A 26783-nucleotide genomic window follows, 5' to 3' on the forward strand; every position below is an offset into this window, starting at 1 on the left:
ATGGCTTGGTGATCGTTTATGGAAGAGAGAGAATATTTGACATCGCCTTTGATCGACCATCTTTTCTATCACTCCTGTCGCACTACGAAGTAAGGAGATATCGTTGCGGTCTTCAGATCCTTCGGGGCTGAGGCTGTTCTTTGGTAGGAACGGGCCGGGCTCGCCGGATGAAGCGAATTGTTCATGAGGATCTGCCAAACGGAAAGCTTGCTAAAGCCGGGAGTAAGCGGGACGAACAGAGGGGGATGATAACAAGAGTAGAGACTGGTATTTAAATATTACTCAAAAACAGGGCAGAATCTGAAAAACTAAAACTATGCAATATATTATAAAACACTTAGGAACACAAAAGCAGGAGACGCAAACAGGATCATTCTAAAGCTGTGCACTTCGTGACGTTTATATAGATGCAGGCTATTGATGGTATAAACGATCATTGCAACGAACTAAAAAAACACTGCGACTATACTTGAGCTATCTCATGCTACCAGTTTCAGTATTCACGAAGGAAGGGGAATTCTGGCATAAATACTAGTTGATTGTTGCGTCCCGCATCTACTTCTAGCAGACGTTGCTTATCGCTGCTAAGTTCACGCGAAGTTTTTCGTAGGATCCGAAACCTGTGGACGTCTCTAGCTTTCAGTTGAATCGATACAATCACGAAAGAGATGAATAGTACCTATTAAGTGTCCTGCAGTTCCCTTACACTATAACTTCAATTAGGATAATCGAACCGCTGAATGACTCATCTTGCTATTGTACAGCTGTAATACTGAAACTACTGGAGAGCAAAGGTACCAACAAGCGCAGCACTCGAGTGTAATTACCCACCTCCTATGCTCAATTTGTGTACCGTTGCTCCTTTGATACTACGATACTGTGGCGTACCTCTGAAATTGCCAGACATCGACTTGCTAGACGCCATGCATCATCTGTTTTTACCTGAACGAACTCTACTCGTCATCATTTCGACCTCTTTCTTCCTTCCTTCCTTCCTTCGTACAGGACCCGCTCAGATGCGTTGTGTCAATAAGGCCTTTATTTGCTAAACAATGAACCCCGAACATCGTTATGGGCGCGTGCATCTGCTAGGAAGAAGCCTAAAAAAGCGAATTAGTATGAATAAGCGTTAAACAACTGATTTGTGAGGTCTGACTTGCTGACTGGGTGTCATTTATGTTTGTACTGAATGTTTGTACACCTCGAAACAATACAATTATACAGTTTGTTTTTTATTAACAACAATGCATCGTTTTGTCTATAGAGGCTTAGGTCGGCTGAAGGATAATTGTTGTCGTGATCAACTCAATCAATTGTTCGTGAAAAGAAGACCAAGCCATCCACGTAAACCGTAGAGCGTTTTGAGCAATTCCGAACTAAGTACAAATTAGGTAACCCAACGTTTACCCCTAGTATCCATGTGTAGGTTGATAGAAAAATTGAGCAATGTGCAATGTTTACGATATTCAAAAACACAGCATGTCTAGTCGCAAGTCTGTAATTTGTCAAGCAGATTCCGTTGAAGAACACGGTAGCTATAGCACTTCACTACACCGATCATTGTCAGAAGTTAGTGCGTAGTAACTGGCTACGTAAACTACCTTCAACGAAGAACTACAAATGGCGCCAGCAGCAATTCTGTGTATCCCTGTCTACGTTAAAGCTACAATTATTATTATTATTATGAGGCGCAGTGTGACGGAAATGGCAACCAATGTGGAAAACGGCAGTAGCAGTACGAGAAAGCACAAGCGCAAATTACCCCGTCCGTCACAGAATCACGCTGTTCGCAGCAGCCGCTGCTACCGTCACCATCGCGCTTTTTTTTACCCTCTGTGTGATCGTCTTCAGCGACGTTGTCGGCCACGGCTTCCTCTCTTGGCTTATTCCTGCGCCGAGAGAAACCCAAGTGACGTACCCTATTTAGCAGCCCTGGTGTGCGTGTCGTCCGTACCATGGGTTACGTTTTGGTAGATGAGTTGGTGCCGGCAACAACAACAACGGGATGGTAGTGCAAAACGTTACTATCTAGCACGCAGTCAGCCACGAAAGCACACACTTGACCAGGTTTCAGATACACTTTTCTCACTGAGACATAGACACACACATGTACACTTGCAGGTAGGTTTGACCTCGACACCACTATGAGCAAGTAGAAGCGCCTTCCATGCAGAGGCTTTCACTTTCCAGCAACCTTTGTGCTCGGCCACTGGTGTTCTGCCGGCCTAGAAGACATGATTTGTTCGCTGTACGTACGGGGCAGGTCTCGCTTTTCGGCTCTTCTGTGCCTTTTCCCTGCAACTCTGCTTTCGCGCGTCTTCCTTTTGGATCCTGTAACACATAAACTCCAGTGCCATGCACATAGTGGTCCCGTTCTCTAGCGCGCTCTTTCGAGCGACGTGTGTCAGGTTGCGGGGTAGTCTGCTTCGGCTTTCAGCCAGCCTAGCAGATGGTAGCTTGTTCCGCAAGCGGCAAAAGGGAACATATTTGTTCTCAACACAGCGGTAGAAGGCAATAGCAGATGGCTTCTATCTAAGATCGCCGAAGTCTTCAATGCCCTAAATGCAACAAAGTGTAGATTATTTCAAAACTGTATCAGCAGACTTCAACCGGCGCGAGGATCGGTGATGTTTATCGAAGGCTACTTAGGCTAATCTATGATCGATTTGATATAAAAGGGTCGAATACTAACAATAGGCAATTTAGGTTTTTGTAATAAAATCTGTTCCTGTAAACACTGATGCGTCTAAGAGTGTATCAAAATTGAATATCGATATGAACATATCAAATATGACGGCAGTTGTCTACGAGCAGTTATTACGCATTTTGACAAAATATCATTTTATAAACACATAGATTCAGCTCCGCATTTCCGGCGGGTCCATTCTAAATACCTAGATAGCACTTAGCAAGGCATAGACGACGAGTTGGGCAAAAGCGAACAGACGAAATGCATTATTCCCTCTAGTGAGGAAGCGTGTGCTTTGTAAATTGGGCTCGTATTTGCGGGGCAGCATATTGTTTGCTTACGTGGGTTATTGTCGGGACGACTAATAGCTTTATTTGTATATGCGCTTAGAATGTCCTCGGAAAAATCGTCGCTGTTCTCTTCTTGACCCGTCTAGACCCGTAGTTAGCAGCACCGTCCTCGCTAGGTTCTGCTTTTCCGGCCTTTGCTGGGTTCTAAATTTTACAGGATCATTTAACGAAGATAATGGCCTTAGGGTCACCAGTCCGCCAAAAAAGCATGGCTTGATTGCAAAATACGTTGAATGTAAGTGGCGGACATATTAGTTTTGAATCAGGTAGAAAAGACACTCTCATTACTACAAATATAGGCGGTACGTGCGGACATTGTCTATTGTAGCAGAGATATTAAATCCCCCACATTCGAACACAAATTGACTTAATACACAAACGCTAAAGAATTTTTCAAGTTAAACAAATTCTTAAGTTAAGTTGCACCTGCCATTTTGTCTCCTTTATGGTCCATTGAAGAACTGCGTTCGGTTTATATAATACCTTTTAAACGGCCGAAAGTGACTAATTTTGCCATTGGCTTTCCATAGTAAACATAGTATATTTTACGTTTTGGATAAGCTGCACATCATATTCGAAATGAGCGAGTAAATCTTGACACTGGAATAACAAAAATACATACATGATAGTTTATTTACATCACTCCACCTTGTATTCGATACAGATGTTTAAAAATGTTCTGAAAGTTGGCATATTAAATCATGTTTAGAAAGGGTTTTTTGTTAGGAGACCAATGCAAAATAGAATTTCTTTATCTAGTTTAAATATGTGCGCCAAAAAGATCAGATGGGCGTTCTGCAAGGTTGGCATGAGAAATAAACATTGAGGGTGAGGGAGGCGCAGCGCAATAATTGTGCGTGTGTGATCTAAAACGGCCGCAGCGCCTTTACTTTTTTGGCATGATAAATGCTAAATCCGCCCGTAATAAACTTCCTAATAATGAATATTGGCCTTGTTTGTGTGCACTAGATAATCCTTCAACGATTTTGTTGTCGCATAGAACCTGATTAAAGCTCTTGTCTAAGACCACAACATCTTAACTGCGTACAAATCTGATCGTTCTCTTTGCACGCCCCTCGATACCAGTGGGCTCTAAATCACGCCCCACGAGTAACGGCTTAGCCACGATCTGCGCAGCGAATATTGATAAGATGCAATATCTTATATTTGATAAAGTATATTTTTTATTGTGCGGTTTTATCATTAAGTTTGTATTAGATAGGCTTACGCAGTACGCCAACATGCATAACGAGATTATTACGTACACTGCGGTTACGAAACTGTTTTTTTGATAATATTTTTTATCATTGTAACCGTGTCTTAAATGGTCGTTATCGTTCTCTATTTATTGTTGGCGTTGATGCACAAAGAGTCTTTTGCAAAAAGTATATATATATATATAGCCTGCCTAACCTAGCATTCACCCATGATGCGTATCTACTTAAAGGACGATTTCCAGCTTTTTAAACTGAACTTGAAACTAAGCGCTTCGTTCATGTGCTTATAGGATAGTATTGTACCGGTGCTACGAAACAGATTAGTACGAGGCAAGAGAATCAGAGAAAAAAAACTCAAGGGAATTCAAGAAGATAATGATAGTCCTTGCTTATTTGTGGCACCCATTCGCATCCACTAATGTACGTGTATATTAAAAACACTCTTGGAAGTATCAGCAACAAAAGTATAGTTTGAAGCAAAAAGCGATAGGCTTTAGTTAGATCTTTCCCTAGAAAAATCTCAGAGAATCTGCAATCGTATACAGTTTCTCTGTTCTTTGAGTCTTCTTATAGAGACCAGTTACATAATGTGTCTGCGGCAACGATTAAAAGCGACAAAAGGAAAACTATACATGATGATAGTACGGATCTATCATCTCTACAACAGTCGGTAGAGAAGATGTCCTCCAGACCCGATAGATCGATAACGGGTCCGCTGTTTTTTTTTAAAAAATTTTACCCTTTTTTATTTTAAGTCAATATTCGTGATTACCTTATTCAGCCTGATCTCTCTATATATAATATATGTCTATAGAAGCGGATAAAACCTTTACATTGATAGGAATACTTGAAGCTGAAATCAACGGTTTCACTATCAAGCAGTTCTCTTTTGTATTTCAAAAAGTATTTTGACTAACTTTCGGTCCCTTGGCTGTTATCCCAACCCTGTTACACTAATGGTTGTACTTGGATTATAATATCAACAGCTGAATTTACCGAGACAGATATCAAACGTACTGATTTGACATCAATAGCCCATCGTCTAGATATTCGCTTTTAAGGCTCGTTCATTTCACTCAGTCGCGCCTTCTACCATGTAATGTTCCGTAGGAAGTTTTCTTAAAGTTCTGTAAAGTGGAAGTTGCTTTTCACTGGCTAGTGGCTAACTGCGTGTGCGATCTCTATTACGCCATGTTGTCTGTACGCTAATTGGAGCTGGTTGTTGTATTGTAGGGACCCCGTAATAGCTTAGTAGCTAACGTATTTGACTGCTAATTTTCGAAACACGTTGTGGTCTAGGTTCGAACCCGGCCATAGACGGACTCCGTTTCGTGCTGAGAGCCAACTGTCTGTGGAATGATTGACGGCGATACGGGACATGAAGCTCGAAGTCCTAGGGTGGTTGCAAAAAGGGGAAGGGAATTGGTATGGCTAACGATGAACTGGTCAAGCGATGGATAAAAGGAGAAATTATTTGCACATATGACGATTTTCTTCAGGCGATGTAGTGAAACGCAGCGTTCATAAAAGTGAATGTGAAACGGTCCTCACGGAAGACTATTTGCCAAGTATCTTTTTAATCTATATTCAAGATCTGGTTTTTATCTAAAGTTTTCATGTGCGACAATGTCGTCTAAAGCTAGGAAGAGTGCCTGCAGATCAAATGCTGCACTTCCTATGAAAGTGAAATCCAGGTTTTTCAACTTGAGCTTTTAACTTGTTATATTTCTTAATAGGAAAGCTATTTCCTCCGCTCTGTAAGCATGCCCCCCTACTGTGAACAACGTTGGTCTCCAGCCTGTATTTCTATCGAAATTTCATCATAACAGTATCGGTGACCGCACAATTGGAGGGAAGCCCGGGTTCTGACCCGGAAATTTCTCTCCAAATCCTGCAAAGTAGCATTTTTGCACAGTATTTTAGAGAACTGTCTTCCTATTTCATATGCACACCAAATTTTTTGCATAAATACCTTAGATATTTATTCATGTGTCATTATGAAACATAGTACAAGGCAAAACGTCTGTTTTTCCAATGCTATAATAATAATAACTGGGTGGAAAATATGTAATACCGTCTGTTACGATATTTTTAATTGGTCATGTATGTTGAACACCTTTTAGAACAAATTACTTTTGACAAGTAATGCCAAATAGATTTTTTTAACTCTAGGTCTACATCGAAGCAATAGCTTCGTTTTTACTTATGCCGATGCTGAACATGTATTAATCCGATCTTCTCTTTTCTTATACTTCTATTAGCTGTTCTACGCCGCGAAGTTCACTTTGCTATTTGAATGGGCCCCTCTGAACGATAGCCCGGTCGATGTGACAGAATGCGGACCGTATCGACACCCGACAGCGTCATTCTTCGATGAAACTATTAAGTGACTCTTGGGAGCGTTTGGAAAATTTTTCGCCGTCATTTTCTTCTTCCTTCTTTTCCATCCTTCTTGGCGCACCCTATCGGTGTGTGCTTCTAGAAATACAGACACACACACAACGGCACATACCCTTTCTATCTAAATGATGCGCACACATGTGAATCGGCGAGAAGTGTGCATGCGTGTGTGTGTGTGTATGTGTTATAGTGTACTTAAATTTGACGAGAGACTTTTTCACAGCGCTTCCAGATGGGTTTAGGGAGTCACGTTCGATAACATTGGAGGGAGACATATAGGCATGTCTTCCGCTATAACTCCAGTGAGCCTTGTAGTACCGGTAACCGCTTTCACAGCCTCGTCGTTCAGCTCGATCCAGGATAGATCACTGAGTCAAAGGGCACAGGCAGGGAACAGTGAACGGTTTTAGAATATGGTTCTGGCGAAACGTTAAACCACTTTAGACCCGTTGATGGTAATCTATTCTGGTGCTCTTCTATTTTTGCCCTTCTTTTCTGTTAGTCTTCGGAACGCCGATAAACAGCAGGTGAATAAATAGGGAACTGTATTATTTAACTAATGGTACTTTATCTATTACACTTGAAAGAATTCAATCGATCGTGCCGTAAACACAACTTAAAGACGAATGAAAACGCAACGTTCGGCTGATATCGTAGACGAATCTTGGATATATTCTACCTTAAACGAATCCGCTATTCGGAGATAAACCCATCATAGAAATAATATTACCAAAGTCAGCCATCAATATAGTTCTTGCTTTATCTCAAAAAGAGTTTTATTTTCTCATCCAGAAGCTGAGCATGCCGTACTCGCAGTAACATAACTGACCTATTTTTGAATTGTCTTTCTAAGGGACTAGGCGAATTACTTGAGTCTTTTATAAAACTGAGCAAGTAAGGCCCCTTTTTGCTACAACTAACTCTTCTGTATACAATGAATTAGGCCAATCTCGTAATGATTTCCTATTGCGTGTCATTTAAAAACAATAGAATAATAAGAAGAAATGAAAATTCGAATTCTGATTATCTAGCACTGTCTTCATATCGCCGATGACTGAGGCGCCTTGCCCCTTCCGCTGGAGCGTCCTCTAATTATGTTGCAGTAAACTGTATTTATGACGTTATTATCAGCGGGGCAATGATATTTGTTAGTCGATTGATAAAAAGTTCGTATCAGTTAGTTGTTCGGGCAATTCGTAATCCCCTCTACTTATTCACAAAACGCGTACAGTGACAATGTTACAGCTGGCGGCTCTGGCTGTGGCTGGATGCAGATAGGGAGAAAGAAAACGAAACCGAAGAGCGCCATTTTTGAAATCAAAAATTAGAAACAACATCTGAAAATGCAGACAGCATGATCACAGGCCGTCTTGAGCTGTGGGCCATTGTTGCGCCGCGGTGTGCTGATATCAGGTATATTAATTTAATCTGTACCCGCACGTGTACCCACATCAGCAGCAGCAAACGGACGTTACTCAACAGAGTCTACCCCTATTTTAAAGTGATAGTACCGGCGCTCGTCTAAACATATTATGTGATTTTTGAATAGTGAAAAATCGCGTGATAGGGAAAATTACACTCGTGAAATGGGTTGGGAAGTTCAGGCACTACGAGGTACCATTCCTCATATTGGTTCTTCATTTTGTACCGCAAACGAAGTGACGTACGACTAAACTTTTACTGCGAAGTTAGCCCATAGAATCGATCAGTTTTAGAATTAGTAATTCAAGCAAATCGGTTTACGTTAAAGCAGGTTAGCTAAGAAGCTTAAGCCTTCTTAAAATAAATCTAAATATATATGGAGTATAAATCGAATGATACCTTCGATCATAACTGCCATCACAGGGAAAAAAATACCTCGACAAATCTAAACTGAATATTTTCTATTAATCGGTAATAGATATCAAAGATATTGCGATCGATAGTTGCCTTTGCGGTTATATTTATCAAGAAAACTGCCATCGTCACCGTAGTTAGTGAGGAAACTTTGAAGTTCCCTTAGGTAATTAACCTCTTAGTTCATGTCCTATTCATGTAAACGTTGGTTTTCGTCATTATAACTATTATCATTAGTTTGTTTTTTTATATTTCGCGATATTATTAAACAGTGTGCAGGATGGAACGTTCCTGCGGCTAACACAATCAGATTACAGGAGAATTTCAATTGGGAATTGTCTGTATCACTCAATAGGTGTATACTACTTATAGTAGGTAATTTCAGCGTTAACGGCGAGTATCTACTGTGCGAGAACCCGCATCATAGACCTTTTGCCATTTGATGCGGTAATCTTACATAACGCTGAATGCTAGAATTCTCGTTCGCTTGCCATGTGTAACGCGGAGATGAGCTGATGTTGCGTCATGGAAACCAGTGATGCACCGGAAGGAAGTCCGGAAACGCCAAAGGCGCTATTTCTTAGCCAATCACAGCGGCGCATCCCTCTATGTCCTTTTCGATGCTGAAGAGAGTCGCGTATTCAGTTTAGTTCATCTCTCACGGAAAGCTTCGACTTCCGGTTATCAGAAGTCCTTAAGGATCGGATATCGGCTGAAGAAGCAGAGCAATGGCATTACATTCATAGCAAATCAGGCCCCACTAAGCTGCCGTTGCAAACAAAGTTTGCTAAATGGCAGAAGAGTCTTCTCATTCAGCATTGTCTGCGTACATATCGTAATTGTGCGAGAAGCTGTATTGGATTCACTGTGTTACGAACTAATACATAAGACACAAGTTCAACGAAGCCTCGGGCAATATGTTTTCTTTTTTTCCCATTAGTGAAGACTAATAAGGAAACTTTATCTTGTTATGGATAAAGATACAACGATTTCAAATGGCAGACCCTCAACGCAAAACGTGTTATCGCAAGAGCACCTTCACGCTTAGCGTCTGCTAATAGCCTGGCTCCTATAAAGCTGTTCGACCGAGTTTACAATATGCCATAGTTTCGTTTGCCTGCATTGACCTTCTGATCATACTCGTCTTTATTGTAGTCGATTTGTAGACGCCCACTACTGGGTTAATTAAGTTACATTAATCGCGGTCATATAACTCACGATCCACAAGAAACTATTATTTAACGATCATTTAGTATTCTTGAGATGATAGCATCACATTGGCACGTACGGCCTTAGCTATTCGTGTACGAACTCAGCCATTGTACGTGTATGTAAGCTTGTGCCTGAGTTGTTTATGAAATATTGCTTAATGACTAGTTATTTTTAATCAAGCACAAGAATAGCTCTAAGTTATGGCTTGACCTTTTCCACCGGTTCATGTATACTGCGTCTACGAATAGTACAGTTGGTTTTTGCAGGATGTACCCATGATGTTTCCACCTCGTCTCATACAGGTCCAAGCGCACCTATTTGGGAAAAAGAATAGATCACCACCAATTTTATTTTTTTAGTTAAGAGTGCTGTGGTCCAGATCAGCTATACCGATCTTTTTTGAGTGTACGCGGTGCCCAGTCCGGACCGGGAGATACCTTAATGAACGTATAATTTTTTCATCATGCATGTTAAGAACAACGATGGATTTGTCGCACGGCTGTGCGAAATGACCGAGAAAACATTTTTCCACCATACGGCATTACGTACACGACCAACAGAACAAGGAGAGCGAAAGGATACTAACGAGGCTATATCGTAGTGATACACGCCTATCCGTATCTGTTTTATGAAAGAACATGACGCTGCAATTCTTTGCCTATTATTAATTCACGTTTCGTATTATACAAGAAGCATGCGCCTAGCGACAGGACTACTTATCTCTGGTATGTTTCACGTGTAGTAACTATCTTGAAAGAGAAATCATCATGTAAGTTATTAGTTACCCTTGTGTTCGTTTTTTTCCAGGAGAAAGAAAGAGAAATACCGCGAGTCCTTTCCAGAGTGCAATTTACAGGATCAACTATGTATTTGCCTGCTAACCTTAGGGGCACGTTGTGGTCTAGGTTCGCATCCAGGCATAAACATACGGCTCGATTTGTACTGGGGGCCAGCCGTCCGTTTGACAGAATGCCAAACGGCAATACCGGACATAAAACTCAAACCATTGAGAGGATCAGCTACGTCAAGTCTTTATTTTGTGCATAGGTTGTAAATACCTGTACAGATTTAAGGTAGTTTTTATTCGTGCTGGTATAGAAACTCCACGGTTCCAATTGTAGATTTGCGCATATAAAAGCGTGTATTGCTATTACATAGAAAATAAAAGTTTTACCTAGAAGTTCTAAAAGCAGATTCGTTTAACTGTTTTTCATTGTATTTGCGGCGACGTATTTACAACCGCACATCGATAGATGGAATACACAGGCTCTTCTATCAGTCGGTATAGTTACAGAAGCTTCTTTAATTATATTTGGTAGCAATAAATGTTCCCTCTCCATTTGGCTTGACGGCGTCCAAACATAACTAATGCTGCTATATATAGCTTCATGTGACTAAGGGTATGCACGCACACTGCACATACATCTGAATTTATATTGTCACGTTTATGTGCATAGAGGTAGTGGGTTTCCGATAGCTCATAGCCTAACCTCACTCTGTTTCACCCCTGACGGGGCAAATGTAGACTACGTTGAGTCTGCAGTTACATGCGTTTCGGCTTGGAGGGCAGCGGATGACGCACGGAGTTTCAAAGCGCAGACGCAAAGGAGAGCTGTGATAGTTACGCGAAGCGGATAGAGAGATTTCTCAAGGAAGAAGCAAATGCTGGTGTCTTTAAAACGTCGGTATAGGGCCGGTCTAAAAGTGGGCATAATGCTAGATACCCTCAGAGATTTCCCAATCCAACTCTTGAAATCCACTATACTTTGGCACGAGTCGGTAACCCAGCCCGGGTGATTTCAAAATAATTCGTCTTACGACCGAGAAACCGTTTGAACGAGAACTAGAGAGGTGACTCTGGGTGGCGCGACACTGGCGACGGCACCGAATACATCATACGCGCATTGACAATTTAACCGATTCCATAGAAAAAAATCGATTTCCTGAGGTCAATAATGGAACTTTTATTAATTGGCATATCCATCGCGAAAAATGCGTGGTACAAGGCCTTCAATTTTCCTTGATTTCGTTCTTTCTAGTAAATGTCGCCAATAGTGGCATATTATCAATGGAGTATTAGTGTTTTTTATTCGCTGCTATTTTAAATAGGAGTGTTAAAAACAACGGGGAAAAACAGACGCGGTATAGCTAAGCGAATATTTATCGACGAAAAGATCGATTGCTATAGAAGTTACTACCTACGATGTTCGAATATAACTAACGTTACTGCTTTGTCTTAAGGTCTCCTCCGTGTTCCCGGCCTGAATCAAGCCCAATAATATACTGTCGAAGACGTGCGGACCTATCGACCGCTGAAGCTAGATTCAGGCCCATTTCCAATATCCAAATACTAGCGATGCAACGGAGCGGTGGATTGGCGTTATGTAGGAGAGTTCGTTCCATATACCAGACAATATTTCAATGAACTAATGATTTATGCTAACTTTCGTAGACGGGTGTTGTGTCGTACCGCTGTTGATTCAGTTAAGAGAGGAGGAATAACGAGGCATTACATTGCGCTAGTTACAGGAAACCAAGCTTAACTAACCTAATACCGAATCGAGAAGCTGCCACGACGGAAAATCAGTTACGTCACAAAACAATATTCATTGTTGATATTTTCAGATTATGTTATATACTAAACAAAAGCAACTGTTTTTTTTTGTTAAATCAACATATGAAATTTATAATTCATTGATAATCTAAAGTAGTGCTTTACGAAAATTTATGACTCGGAGGTATGTAGAATCGCGAATTCTTCAAGCGTGACTTCAGGGGTCTAAATTTCAATGACGCACATTACGATCATTAAGACAGTGGTTCGAATGTAAAATGGTGGCTTTCGATGCCGGATATTACGAACACCTCCAGCGTATGCACTATCTTTACCATTAAATCCACTTCTCTAATCTTGCAGCTCAAAAACTCTACTTATTGTCTGTAGTTAGGGAAAATTTCAAAAAAAAAAATCTTACCGACAAATTTTAGAAAGAAGGTTCATTTTTCAACCTCAGTTTTCTATAAGGAAAACGTACCGTGTTATATGGCTGCATATATTACATCAGGTGTGAGAAATAATTTACGAAGCTGTTTATATAACGACCATTGTACTTAGCGCGCTGTGGCGTTAAATGGTAAACCGGAGCGCTACTATCCGCTACTGTTGACAATCATACGATAGCTTTAGTTATCGCAAGGAACTTTATCAACATTCGAAACCGATTACAAGTTAATAATAATGAGGATGCATTTTTCTTTCGGTAAAATCCAACCAATAACAACGTACTCACCTTGTTTATCTTGGAAGATGCTGACTATCGATACAAACATATTGATTAAATTTTCACCAATAAATATCAAATGTCACGAGTCTGATTATTTTGCCAGCTTTAAAAAGTAAGTTGAATTGTACAATGATGAACTTATTGTCCTACAACGAGGTTCAAGGGTTGTCCAGAGCTACAATCCTTTTTCACGAACTACTGATCACGGAAAACGGTCACATTTCCCGTTTATAATAAATTCAAACTCTGCATAACGCTACGTGATGTTTTGTGTGGCCTGACGACTTAACCCTTCGCAATCGACAGAAAATTTAGGATCAACCTGAAATTTCATTTTGTAAACTAGCATTACGGTCCCCTAGGCTAAATCAGCTGAACAACCTCAAGGCGGTCCCACTAGAATCTGTAAAAAGATTCGACGAATTTCAGGGATACGGATATTAGCAGCCATACGGGTTGAGGACAGCTAAGTGAATATTGACACTTTAAATTTGCGATAATAGGTAGCTTGATTGTTGAGTAGCTTTTTTGTCACAACTGTAGATCTACCTTGTTTCCTTTGTGTAACCGATGGACTATTATAGAATACGGGTATTTTCTATAAAACAGCCGTACCGCGAGGTGCGGCCAGCTGATACAGTAAAAGTACGCTAGATTTTGCAATAATTAAATAGCACAATCGTAGCATCTGAACAATTTCAGTTTAAGCACATTAGACAGTTTCGCATGCGGATACTAACCTAAAAAATTAGGTTAACCGTTCACACAGTATGTTTGCTTATGTTATTACAATAGTTGTTGTTACATCTGGCACTTACTTCGTTGCTGTTACTCACTTTTGTTCCAAATAATCTTCTCACCCTGTAAAGCGAGACAGGGACAGTTTCTGCGTTTGCCGTAACCGTCGTTATATTGATGAAGCAGTTAGTGATAACGTAGCTTTCAACAAGCGCGCTTCCCCGCAGGATATGGCGATGTTCGTGGAAATTGTTCGTTTCCGTCGTCGCAATTGGAGACGGTTACCCCGCGTCCCGATGCAGGTTAGTAGATCGCCTGGTCTTCCCCGCAGTCGAGGTTTTTCCCTCAGCCAACTGGTTTTATTATAATCTTACTTCGACAACTGTCAATATCTTCAGCGGTAGGCGTGTGACTTGAGTCGCATGCCGTTTCCAGACGAGTGGCCTTTTCGTAAGCGATGTTATAGCTTGTACCGTAACATGGTCGCAACATGCCCACAATATCGCGAAGCCTGCTGTATCCGGCGAACTCGTCGTCGACCGATTAATCCGGAGGCCAGTCGGGCACCCCACTGCCATCTACGGTAGCACTAGAAGTGGCAGTCGGTAACGCCAGTCTCGACGCAACTTTACGGGACGCCTTTACTGTGTTATCGTAACGCTCCTTACCCTTTAGGTCCTAACGTATAAGCCGTCGCCACGGTGATCGTCGGCACAATTGTCGCTTTTGGCTTCCGTGTCCGGTCCGATTCTTTGCTCATGCCCAGATTACCACATCGGCCGTACACGGTCCACTCAAGCAGATATTTCGTTTACGCTTCGCTTACCTACAGCTGCTATTACCTGCTATTTACTTCAATCTCAAAAGAACAAGCGAGCAGAAATTTCATATTTATGCAAGCGATCGCAACAGTCTTCTGTGTGTAGCATTAAAAAATAGCCACAGGTCTGACTGCGTCTCTCATTAGGAAGTAACTGCTATTTAAGTTCAGACTGTTTTTTTTCTACCGGTTACAAAGGACAATGAGTGATTAGTGCAAACGTACGTGGCACGCGAACATTTTTATGCATTGATACAGTGTATAATGACCGGATCCAGAGACGAAGCTCAACTAGATGGATTATAGGCGTGCTATTTTCGTATACCGCCAAACTGTCGAACTAACAATCGAGTTAGTTCTCTGAGCTAAACTAGCTATTGTTTACATGCATATGTCAATAGTGTACGTTTAAGAAAATGCTCTGGCAGAATCTCGAACAGGTAATGTTTGACCCCTCCCTGCCTAACAGTTAGATGTATAAAGTGGTTGTATCTAGCAGAAAGCCGTATCATGCAACACGTTTACCACCGCATTAAGGATTGAATAGAATTTGCTTTAATACACCTATCTTAGTGCAAGCCACCGCGTCTTTTTAAAAAGCCAAAAGGCCATATAGCGAATGACTTTTCTCAGAGCTTTTGATTCGTCTAGCTATTTATGATGGCCGCTGATAACGTTGAAGATTTTAACTAATCGAGATCGCAACAAAATAAAGAAGATCAAAATAAGAAGAACGAACAAAAATTGAACATCAATACGATCCGTGAGACCCTTACTTCACCAAAACACAGACTAAACGAATCGGCAACAGGTGATCGACTCACCAAAGAACTTGGTCAGTTCCTTGCGTAATGTTGGTTATTTGAAGTGACATATATAGATAGCTCGCCGATTTTCAAGTAAGAGGAATAACCTTATGTATTTCCGAAAATGAAATTTCCAGACATGACTTTCTGGTGGCGTTTCGAGCATGCTATGATCGGCAATCAGTTAAGATATTAACGCGAAAGGAAAAACTGTTTCCTTCTGTTTGCCGGTTGCCATTTGTGCGACGTTAATTGCAGCTTCCATGAATCACTAGCATTAATCTTGTGCTTAAACGCACTTCAGCCCCCTTAACCCCCACTGTTCGCCGAGGCTTCAGGAAGTCTCAGCCTTCAAATGTATATATCCCACCTGCCTAACTATTGAATAACAAAAGGTCGATTTGCTACGCTTCCATGAAAAGTTCCTGTAGCAGAATTTGTGAAACAAGGGTATCCAGTAGTGGTGATTGATGATCACAAAAATAGGGAGCTTCCAGCAGCCGCTCATCTACTGTAGAGTCAGTCCCCTTATTTCCTCTTTTATCGAGCAGTACCTATCGTCGGATGTTGGTTCTGTTGACTTTCAGCTATTCTAATACGAGGAGTGAGTGAAACTAAGGCCTTTGGCCGCTGGCAGATGAAAACTTACCTCTGACAATGTGTCTATACAATGGACGGTAGCAACGGCAATACCGATGTTAGCTGTTCTCTTTGCTGAAAGATATCGTCAAGATTTGCCGTAGAGCTTGCTCCGGTCTGCTATACTTTATAGATGTTACTTTACAATAAGAAACAGTCTCATAGGAACTATAAATCCATTGGTGCAACGATAACCTCATAAGGTGGTCAGAGAAAAGCTGCCCGAAATAGCTGAACGGCGAGCAAGGGATCGGGAGCCGAAAGCTTTAAAACCATGGAAAATACATTTGATCATTGAGTGATTCTTAAGCTACCTATTTTAAATGGCTAATATATTTTCAACAACTTCAACCCAAGCTTGATACTCGAGCGGTTATTTAGTTAGGTAGCGGCACACCGGTTGAGTACAGAACATATAGTGTCATATACCGGACCTAGAGGAGCGTCCAGGAATCTATGGCAATGCTTCATGCTAGAACCGGTCGTAAAACTTAATACGTTTATTGTCTTATAACAGTCTTACGACGGCTAGCGCGGTAAAACGGTAAGCGCAGACAAACGTCGACATGGATATCTGCGCGCAAGAGTCATAATCACTGCGTATAATTAATGCACGAACACGTATGCTATTATTTGTGGAGTGTTTGTATAGTAAACCACTCAGCGTGTGACCTTCGGCCAGACCTATTTAGTCTGCTCTTCGTTTCTAAGTCTACAAAAACAATAGAGGGTCTGACGTTGATTGATCTGTTCCAGAGTCCTATTACAGGCAGACCAAAGAAACATCAGTCAGTGGGTTCGCTTGTTCATTTCTGTTTGACTTAATACAGGGGTTACTTTGGGACGAGCGTTTTTTTTTGGTGTGATGTATGTAGCACAGTGGACGTCACGGCCATCCGCGGTGGCTTTTTAGAGCCACGGCCTAAGCATTACTGTAATAGCGTTGAACTGTATGCCATAAATGTACACACGCTGTGAACGTGTTCACGTAAACGAAATGTATGATACCTTTTTGCTGTTCATACTTAGCAATATGGAGAGATCGTTAATTAACAGACCATTTGATTTAGTTGGCTAATTATAATTAAAAAGTTATTCATAGTCTATAATAATCTCTGGTGACAGTTCGATTGTCGTTGATTGCATATTGTTCTCATTAACATCGCTTGCGACACACGTTTGTCGCTTCGTTGCCTTTTACGTTAAAGAAAACGAAGGATGGCCAAGGGACTAACCTAAAATGAGCCTTTCGTTGAAGCTCTTCTTACGGTATAGCGAACATTGGTGGGAATGCTGGAATGGGGCAGATATGTGAGCGTAAAAAAGTCTGCCGACCTCTTCACTATCTCTTCGTTTCAAAAGAAGCCCCTCTCGAACGGAGGCTAGCCGACCGTTAGCTTGTGCTAATAATGAAACGAAACATCTAGCACATCCAGAAAATCCCTCTTCACAGTTTTTTTTTTTCTCGCTTGTCTTACTTAAGCTCATGCTACGCCAATGTCGCCTTCGCAGCCGTTGACGTCGCTGTTTCTCGACTGTGACATCGTCGTAAATACCCGTTGGTGTGTTGGAATCCCAGCTAAGCGTTATTCCTGCTATCGAGCCAATCAGTTTTCTTAGTAATAGATGAGTTGACGTGTCATCAATCTCAAACGACAAGCCGGCTACCGGCCAATTGACCGTTTTGCTGCTGGTGAATTTCGAAATGTATTAGGAACAGGGCCGAGAAAGCTCGTCAGACAGACGTTGAGCTGCTGCCCTTCCACGTTGACGATTACGGCGTCACGGCACGGGATAGAATATAAACGATAAAAGGCCACACTCTTCCCTTTCCTATATCCTGGCATATACCGTAAACTAACGAAACCATACCTGAGAGATACTGACGCATCTTATCATACACAAACACCTATGAGTATTTAAACGCACCTGAATCGCTATACCTAGATATTTCTTTTGCGTATCCTTCTACTAGGCTAAGCTCTTTGTTTCGGCTGAAGTCTTTGGTCTTTGATAGGATAGATTCTTCAAATACTTCAAATGTTATACTTAAATAGACGAGTGTAACTGTCCATTCTGGACGAGATTTAACTGTATTAAAATCAATCACTTTGACATACATCGGATTTTAACCGTTACGTTGAGCGTATTACGTACATTTCGTGTACGGATTAGGTATATATATATATTTTTCGAATGTTTAAAATATGAGACGTTGGTGTCAGTGTCTGTTTTGCCGCGGGAGAGCTTTGGTGAATTTTATTTCCGATAGAACAGGTCGTAATGTAAAACCATATCTTGATGAAAATCTTCCAGATAGAAGGGCTGAACGAAGAATCCCTGTCTGTTAGTTCGGTTCCGCGTCGGTGGATTGCTTCTTGTAGGCTATCTTAAAACTAAAATCTACGCCAAAAACCGACGACACTAGAAGACTTAAACACAACAATTGCGCAAAGGTGCCAAGTAAAGAGATGTTAAAGCTTGTGAATCAATATCGCACTACTATCAGCAGTTTGTTGACCAGAATGGTTATATCGTTAAATGCCTGTGATAGGACGAAAAGTTGCGAAAAAATAACTACCAGTAATGAATCAAGTTGATGATAACGGGAGGATGGCTCACCACCGAAAACAATTGCTTGTAAAGCTTTTAAATACGAAGACGGAAGACGTAGACGGCCGAACTGCTTCAAATCTGGGCAATGGATTAGGATTTGAGAAACAGGGGAGAGCCTCGGGGATAACCTCGTAAGCGCTTGTTCGGACTCGCTTGTGGAACTTAGCCAGGCTGAGTTCGACATGAGCTCAAATCGATAGTCGGCAGCAGGAAACGCCATATGAATTCACGGTTGGTCTGTTTGAATGATTCCGATCGAGAGCAATGTTTCGAGGATGATGCCGAAGGCCTGAATGCGTTTATTCTGAAAAAAAAATTCTGCTGAGGCGTCCCGGAGGCCTACCTAGAAGATTTTCAAATAGGAGCTTTAAAAGTTTCCTAAGCGGACGCTCCTAAAAAACCGTCAGGTAGGCGCTCTGAAGGTCCTCTACGTAGGTATTCCTAGAAGACCTTCGGAAATCGTGCCAATATACATCTTAGTGCAGCTTTTTCGAGGTCCCCATGGAAACATTCGTATGACCACTAACTGCATCGACGTATGCTTATATCCAAATCGTCACTGGGAATGGGTCAAAATAAATATCCATTGCAATTCACAAAGACGTTTCCAAACTAGGTATTCCACTGTTAATTTCTGTCAGATTTCATAAATGAACGTGGAATGGGACAAACGATCCGTTTCAGATGCAAACGCGCTTATCGTGTTTGCCATGACGTTGAAAATGGCTAATGTTAGCAGCACGCAACGGGAGGCTACTTGTCTGAATGAGATCGTCGCTAAATCTAAGGCAGATGTTCCTGAGGGCGTATTGTCACTGGGTTCCTGTTTTGAATTCATGGAAAGAGTGCTGTTGGCAGGTTGGAGCAGCGATTATCATTTGTGTCGGGTAGTATTATGTCGTCAACATAATTGCGAAGACAAGGTTGTTGGTAGTAAATGCTTAAGTATGTTGGTCAGCGGCAAAGGCTTTTGTACGGTTTACGGCGTTTAAACTACCATTTATTTATTACTTACATTTTTAGCCGTTACATTCTACCATCGTAAGCGGCCGTTGCGTTCTTCGCATCTTTATGTCACGAGGGCCCGGCATTTTTACAGCGTCTTCTCGGCTTTGTACCGTCGCCACTGTCGTTGTGACCGTTCTAACATGGCCACACTCTAGTTCACCGTCATGATACGGCTCCAGCGACTCCCGGGCTTGACGCCTTTACGATCCGGTGATAGTGACCCCGTACGGTCTATGCTTGTTTCCTCCATGTACGGTTTTGTCCAACGTGTAAGCCTTTTTCCAGGGTCTGATACTGTTACCGATACTAACTTGTTGATTGCAGCGAGGGTGGCCTACATTTGCCGGCGACCTGACAGCAGTTTCCACGCTCTTGGCCTTGTCGCTATCATCTGTCATCGAGTAGCCGGACAGTCGGTTTTAAGATCTAGTGGTTCGAGCTTTCATGGCTCTAGTCACGCGCGGGCTTTGACGTCGTTTGTCGGAGATTAGAAATCTATCAGCTAGAGCTTTTATACTTGAATGATGTCCTAAATTATAGCTATTAACCCTCTACATTTTTCACCATTGCAATATATATAGGTGCATCCTAAGGAAAACTATAATTATTTATCAGCAAACTTATAATCATTTAGTACGTTTAAATTTGACGTATTTTGTATGCTCATATTGTCTTGCATGCAGCAACAAATGCAAGCTAAAAGAGGCTCTATCGACGCGTGGTACAATTTATCTGTAAATGCTAATAGAAGACTATTGTTATAACTGTAATTATTAAGTAACGCTCCTTTGAGCGTTTAACAAACGTTTAAATGTTGCGAACACAGTGAATATACCACTGTCAACTGACAGTCGCTCCTGACACGCCCACTAACGGGCACAAATCATATTTTTCTGTATTTTTGTTTTTCTTTTCAAAGTTTTTGAAGGTAATTGCTGCACTAATTTTTAGTAACATGCCTTGAGGCCACACAGTGTACAAACTAGGACATAACGAAGTTGTTATTGTTAGCGCTCTCTGCTGTACGATCTCTTCTTCCCGTTTTCTTCCGCTGAATCAGTCATTTGAGGAACGGAACAACAGCGGAAAGCGCCACCGTTCGATCCCTCTGAACGCATCAATCTGACACACTTATTTTTAGCCATCTACATAACGGCAGAGGCTGAGAGTGAGGGCCCGAATCAATCCAACCCAACTCGACGTTTCTGTCTATAGTCGCTATATCACGATGGAAGCGGTGGCGCTGCTGTTCATACGCTGCAGCTAAACGATACCGTCAGCAGAATTTCTTACTAGCACAGCAGTGGCGGATTCCTTGCTTTGTGTACAGTCGGCGTTAGGGTTACTGGTATGGCAATCTATTTGACTTAGAGGTGAGCACAGGGCTCGAAGCGGCCGGTCGTCAGTGGCCGCAGGATTGTGGGCGCGGAAACCGCTGCTTTACGACTGCGACAACAAGCACAACAACGACAAGGCCAGGCCAGGCCAGTCCAGTCGAAGACGGACAAGAAAAAAGAAGTACGGCGTAATCTAATTACGAGATATGTCATCGACGAAGTCGATATTACCAGCTTCACCCACGCTCGAGGCCGCCTCGTTCTCTTTCTTTTCTAGACCCTCTCGCTATGTGCGCCTTTGTTTAGCTTTTCCTTCATTAAACAGGATGTAGGTTATTCCTTTTTTGTATTCTTATCAATGTATTTTGTATTCTTATTACCGTGTACACCTGTGTCACCGTTTGCATGTGCCTCTATCGTTCAAGGCCTTCTAGAAGGGAATCATCTGTAAATCGTAATTTTTATGTCTAATTTCCTATTCTTTACTTGGGGCAAGTATCCAGCTATATTTTGTTGGTAATTAATTAATTATGACGGCGTGAAGTGAGTTACTTCCCGTAAAATAAGACACTGTTAAAGGAGAAAAAAATAAATGTATCATGCGACATGTTACGTTTAAATAAACTGAGCAGTTGTTTTTTAGGTCTAAACCTACCAAAGGAACGCTTTGGGGTGAAGCTTTACGTATTTCCAAGTCTCACAGGACGCTCTCTATAGGTTAACTACTAACAGCGTCATTTGCTTAGTCTTGTTTTCTGCGCGGAATCGTTTTGTCCCTAATCGTAGCTGTCGCCCGAAGCAGCAGTAATGTTGTGCGCAGAAAAAGTTGCGTTGATTCCATTCCGTTTTCAAGAAGACGATGAGCGAAAGATACAGAAAACATTATTTTTTCAGCTCTTTTTACTCTTTGCTTCCTGTCTGTTTCCATTTTGGCCGTATCGTCGCCAAGGCTGCTTTTTCTATTTTGCAGCTGCTGGTACAATTGCTCCTATGTCTTCTCTTCCTGTTGAGTAACACATACAAGGAGAAAGGAAAAGACTTCACATGAGCTGAGGCCTCCATCTTCTCGCTTGGTCGTGTCCGGTTCCACCGGTACATTAGACAGAGCGCACCATAACGCCCATTTCGACGGCGCTGTGCCAGTGACAGTCGGAGACTCACTTGATCGCGTCAGTCGGGCAGCTAAACACATATTAAAATGTGCAGCCTCAATCACGTAATCTTTTCTCACGCAAAGCACGCGTTCCCCCCCCCCCTGGCTTTGCTCCCCTAACGGAGATGCACAAGTACCTCCCTAGTCTCCCAACTACCTCCCTCGTCCTCCAGCATCTACCGATCACGGCGTCCCGTCTTCATCAGGGCCCGAACGCGCACTATTAGAGAATCATACGGCCTCGGCAGTTTGCTGCTATCTGCTACTGCCTATTTGGGTCGCAGGTTGGTCGACCGGACTGGAGACTTTTCCACGGATAAGGCTTTTGTTCTCCGTGTATTCGCTAGCTTTCTTCGTCCTCTCCTTTCGCCTTCTCCATATCATGTCTCTCTTCTCGCCGGCTCACGTTGGGCCGCCAACCCCTTCCCGCCGCTGTATCCCTCAGACCAAGCGTTATCCGCTATCCCTCGAATCATCCCCATATGCAGTACCTTAGTCACTTCGCGTTTCTGCTGCTCACCTCTCGTTTGGTCCCTTTCAGTCATTTATTCGCTTCTACGAGAACGCGCAAAAACTTGGGACATTAATAGCGATGCGGCTGGCAAAAACAAGTCAAACATTCGCCGAACTAATTAGCCTTCTCCTGTGATCCTGTAATACATGCTGTTTACATAGAGTCTATTTATTACTAGAATGCCATCTTGGACATGGACTTACTTTGTGTTATATGCACGAAATTACCTGGCCGATATATTCATGTGCATGGCTTACGGGTTTGCACTCCGTTTTAGATGTGCAGATTGCTGAAGTTAACTCTTTGCGATGGTGTGACGGTAATGAGTTTGCTCACTAATCAAAGGTATACGGAGGCGGTCTAAGCTCGACTATTTCCATAGGCAGGTCTTATCCTCCAATAAAAACCTGAGAAATGAAAAAGGCGATTAATATAGTAATTTTTTTCCCTGTTTGCCCGTCAGATAGATCTCCAGACAGCAACCCCAAATTACTAAACTTGAATCTCTTAATTTGATAGGCCCCTGAAACGATGCAAGACAATGACACCGAGATTTTAGACCAAGAAACGTTAGCTGAGGGCCATCTATAAAAAAAATATAGGCTAACTAAGTGATTGCTGGTTTTTCCCACGAAAATGTAATGAATAACCCTAGTTTGAAAAAACAATATATATATTCTCTGCAGAACTGCTAATCTTTTAGATCGCTTGACTTTGAATTAAGTCATACGGCAGTGCTCCGCTTCGCCTAAATTTTTCTGTACGAAAACTTCATCTCAGCTAATTTTTGGTATTGTGAAAGCCTTGTAAGCTAGAGTTGCCCACTTGAGCCTAAAATACAATACAGGATTAGCAATAATTCTGTTTTAAAGATAAGCAATTAACCATACTACATATTGTTCATATGATTTTTTCGACGATAGGCAAAATATACTCGCCTAATTCAATTAAAATGTCGATACATGCCCACTTCTAGTTGTTTGATGACAGTAGGTAGGCAAATCTAACGTCTGTTTGGGCATCCGAACAATGGTCGCATTAGAATTCATCGATGCAGTATCATACGCTAACAAGCCACGAAAAAGGTCACAAAAAATCAGGCCCTCGTGCCTGCCGCAGTCTGCCACGAACCATGAAAGAAAAGACAAAACGAAGCATTCGCAAAGAGTCAACAAGGCAGAAGACGCAGTACCAGTTAAACAGTTAAGCAGCAGAGTAGCGGTAGAGAGCCGCAGTGCAGTAGAAGTCAGTGGTCCTAGCGGGACAACCGAACACAGGCGAACGTAACGAAAAAAGAAAGATGGCCGAACGCGAACCGGCTGGCCGGGTCATTCTCGAGCCTGAAGACGCGCCAGAGCTACTAGGTTCTCCTTCTTAAACCACTTCAGCCTGAACCGCTTTACAATCCAATAAGTAAACCTTCCGATATCACAGTCGCCGATGCTACGGCGGAGCTGCCGCAGCCTTGCTGACTTCTGCCATGACTACTCCCAGAATAAGAGCTGGTCTTTGAAGTTAGGTGAAAAGAAGCTCAGATAGCGGGAAGACTATGACCGCAGACGCGGTCCGGTGTTCCAGTTTAAGGCCAATATTTTACAATAGGCCAGATAAAGGTACGCTGTGCATACGACCTGGATTATGATGAACTTTTTGTTGAGAGGCTGACACAGTTGCGGTTTGCTGGGAATATGATTCTTGATTGGCTCGGACGTAGTATATGCAGTTTTACCGACTATTAATTTTATGTTTCATAGTGCTTTTGCTCTCAAGCGAGCATCACATCGGAAAGAAATATTGATTAAAATTCAAACACTAATGGATTACGCGTTTAGAAGCGTTACAAAGTGTGCCACTGATCTGCGGCAAATCTATAGTTTCAGTGAAAGCAACGAAGTGTGTTTCCATAACTTTTTTAACTTACATTAAAGTTGGTGCACATCTTAGCTGGAATCCTTGTGGATGTCAGAGTCGTTTTGAAAGAGGACAATTATTGATCCGTTTGGGCCTGGCCTATTTATATTCCCGAATTTAGAAGTAGTATATAACGAAATTTTTTGTTGGCACACTAATTTTTTTAGCAATGATTACTGGTGAGTAACGACGAACCAATATCCGAATCGCACTCTCTACGTAGACCTAGTTTATCATGCTGCGTTGAGGCACATCTAATATATTATATATACTATATACTAAACACTCTAGATACATAGATTACACTGTACTATTTAATATAATTATACTCTTAACATGTACAGCAGACACCGCTGTGTGTGTTATTTACATAAATTGTCATGCCGCTCGAATCAATACCGTCTATAAAAAATAACGCTGATTATTTTTGGGGTAGCCTGCATCACTTGACTTGCTCAGGATGCAAGGATAGAGAAAGGAAAAATAGCCGCTAAGGACGTAACTGTTGCGCCGGACGCTGCATTTTAAAGCCAAAAGTAGCAATATGAAGGATCTCGCATGGAAAAGTCTTGTTAGCGTCTTCTACCTTCGGCTGGTTTAGCTGTATACATGCGTGGCATATCCTATACTTATTGACAGATCGTATTTTAGTTCCGATAGCTATTATACTATCAGAACTATTTCTATGATTGTTTTTCTTAGATTTCAGTATGCATTTCAACCATGAGTTGTTTGAAGAAAAAGTAAGCATTTTGGATGAAGATAGCGTTATTGAAGATTGGATGGGTAATGAAAAAAAACGTTGAGGATATTTGTTGAAGTCCAATCTATATTCGTGGTATGTTCGCTAGATTATTAGCTCATCACAGAATGATGAAATATTATAAAGCACATCATGTGAGTGATCTATGATTCGTTATATTAAATTAGTAAATACTTCACATAGTCTTCATTTCATATTTTTTTGATGCTGGGGCCACGGTTCAACTTAAAAAATGTTCATCGTATACGATCGATCCGCGACCAAGGTTGTTACAATGAACGCGGAAGAGATCCTCGAAGACAAAGCAATGGAGAGTCGATGACCCTTGAATCGTCGTCAAACTTCACAAATGACACACAAATAATAAGGCAAGATCTTTCCGATTTGCTATAAGGGGATGGAAATCTTTGCTTGCCACAAATGACCCATAACTGGCCTTCAAGACATCTTTCTGCGCCATAAAGCAAATCACCATTGACACGATGTTATAGAGAATGTACCAGCGCTAAAAACCAAATTGACTTATCACATAAGTCACACTAGAGAGCCACGTGATTATCTGGACTTAAACATTTTTGTTATTGGTAGAACATAATGTAAACCTTATAAACGTTGTGTTGTCCACTCTATCACTGAGCTGTTTAGCTGATCTACTTTACTGCAGAAAGCAAGCCCTATTAACTGAACACCCCTTTAAGAGTGTCCAAAAACAACGTCAGCTCAAGGGTTCTTTAGCCGGTGGGATATAAACAATCCAATCGTAATCTCTTCTAAAGGCTGCCTCGTTTAGCAGTCGAGTATCGAATTAAAGTTCAATATTCACTGAGTAAGAGCTTATAGCACAAGCTCTTTCTATATGGACATTATTAAGATCACGTATGGTCAGAAATAGAGAAATGAGATGAGATACATACATACAGAAAACGCATGAACATTGTTTGATCTAAAATATAAGGTGCAATTTCTTTTTCTGAGGTAAGTATTAGTTTTTCTTTTAAGAAGACCACAATAATTCAGTTACCTAGACGTCAGTAGGACCCAACAAGACGCATCAGTAGGAACGGCGTGATTGGTATTTTTAGGTGCGTTGCAATGGTAACCGTAGAAAACGGAGGAAGGGTTACGATCACTAATTCAAATCTTAAAGTAGGCGAGATTGCTACTGCAAAAGATTACGAAATACGATGACATATGACTGAAATGCTAGTAGCCGTAAATAGGCCCTTTGTATAATTGCCATGTCTTTTCATAGGTCCGTTGGAAAAATCCAATAGGTCGAGCATGAGCCAGCCAGCCAGAGGTGATTCCGAGGATATCATAGACTTTTTATGCCAATCCATTCAATCAATGTATTCAGCTTGATTGAAATATTAACCTATAACAAGGCTGGATCAGACACTCCTGCATTCAACTGCGTATCAAGCTTTTAATCACAGTAGGACTTCCGACATAGCTGCACTATTCTAGCTATCAAAAAGTGCCACACATTT

At 41.6% G+C, this 26783-nt stretch overlaps 1 protein-coding gene and 2 long non-coding RNA genes across 8 annotated transcripts in view; 2 read left to right on the top strand and 1 right to left on the bottom strand.

The window, feature by feature from the left end:
- LOC147758905 (uncharacterized) overlaps positions 1-26783 on the top strand; it is a 232395-nt gene that overhangs the window by 1162 nt on the left and 204450 nt on the right. The window lies entirely within an intron of this gene.
- On the bottom strand, positions 287-16402 carry LOC147758906 (uncharacterized). 2 transcript variants are annotated; one of them, XR_015325497.1, is made up of 3 exons: positions 16002-16402; positions 13825-14585; positions 287-1100 (listed from the first exon to the last, which is right to left on the bottom strand). It is a non-coding gene; the product is annotated as an uncharacterized LOC147758906 (long non-coding RNA). The 2 variants fall into 2 exon arrangements; XR_015325496.1 differs by lacking the exon at positions 287-1100 and adding an exon at positions 6213-7024 and having other exon boundaries at positions 16002-16399.
- The window catches only part of LOC111255338 (uncharacterized), a 52403-nt gene continuing 39532 nt past the window's right edge, over positions 13913-26783 (top strand). For 3 of the 5 annotated variants that reach the window (XR_015325494.1, XR_015325492.1, XR_015325493.1), the window contains exon 1: positions 13913-14028. This is a non-coding gene — a long non-coding RNA (uncharacterized LOC111255338). The remainder of the gene's footprint in view (positions 14029-26783) is intronic. The other 2 variants (XR_015325491.1, XR_015325495.1) reach the window with 2 other exon arrangements.

Source organism: Varroa destructor, unplaced genomic scaffold (genome assembly GCF_002443255.2).
Source record: "Varroa destructor unplaced genomic scaffold, Vdes_3.0 BEIS01000001.1, whole genome shotgun sequence".
NCBI classification, from domain to species: Eukaryota; Metazoa; Arthropoda; class Arachnida; order Mesostigmata; family Varroidae; genus Varroa; species Varroa destructor.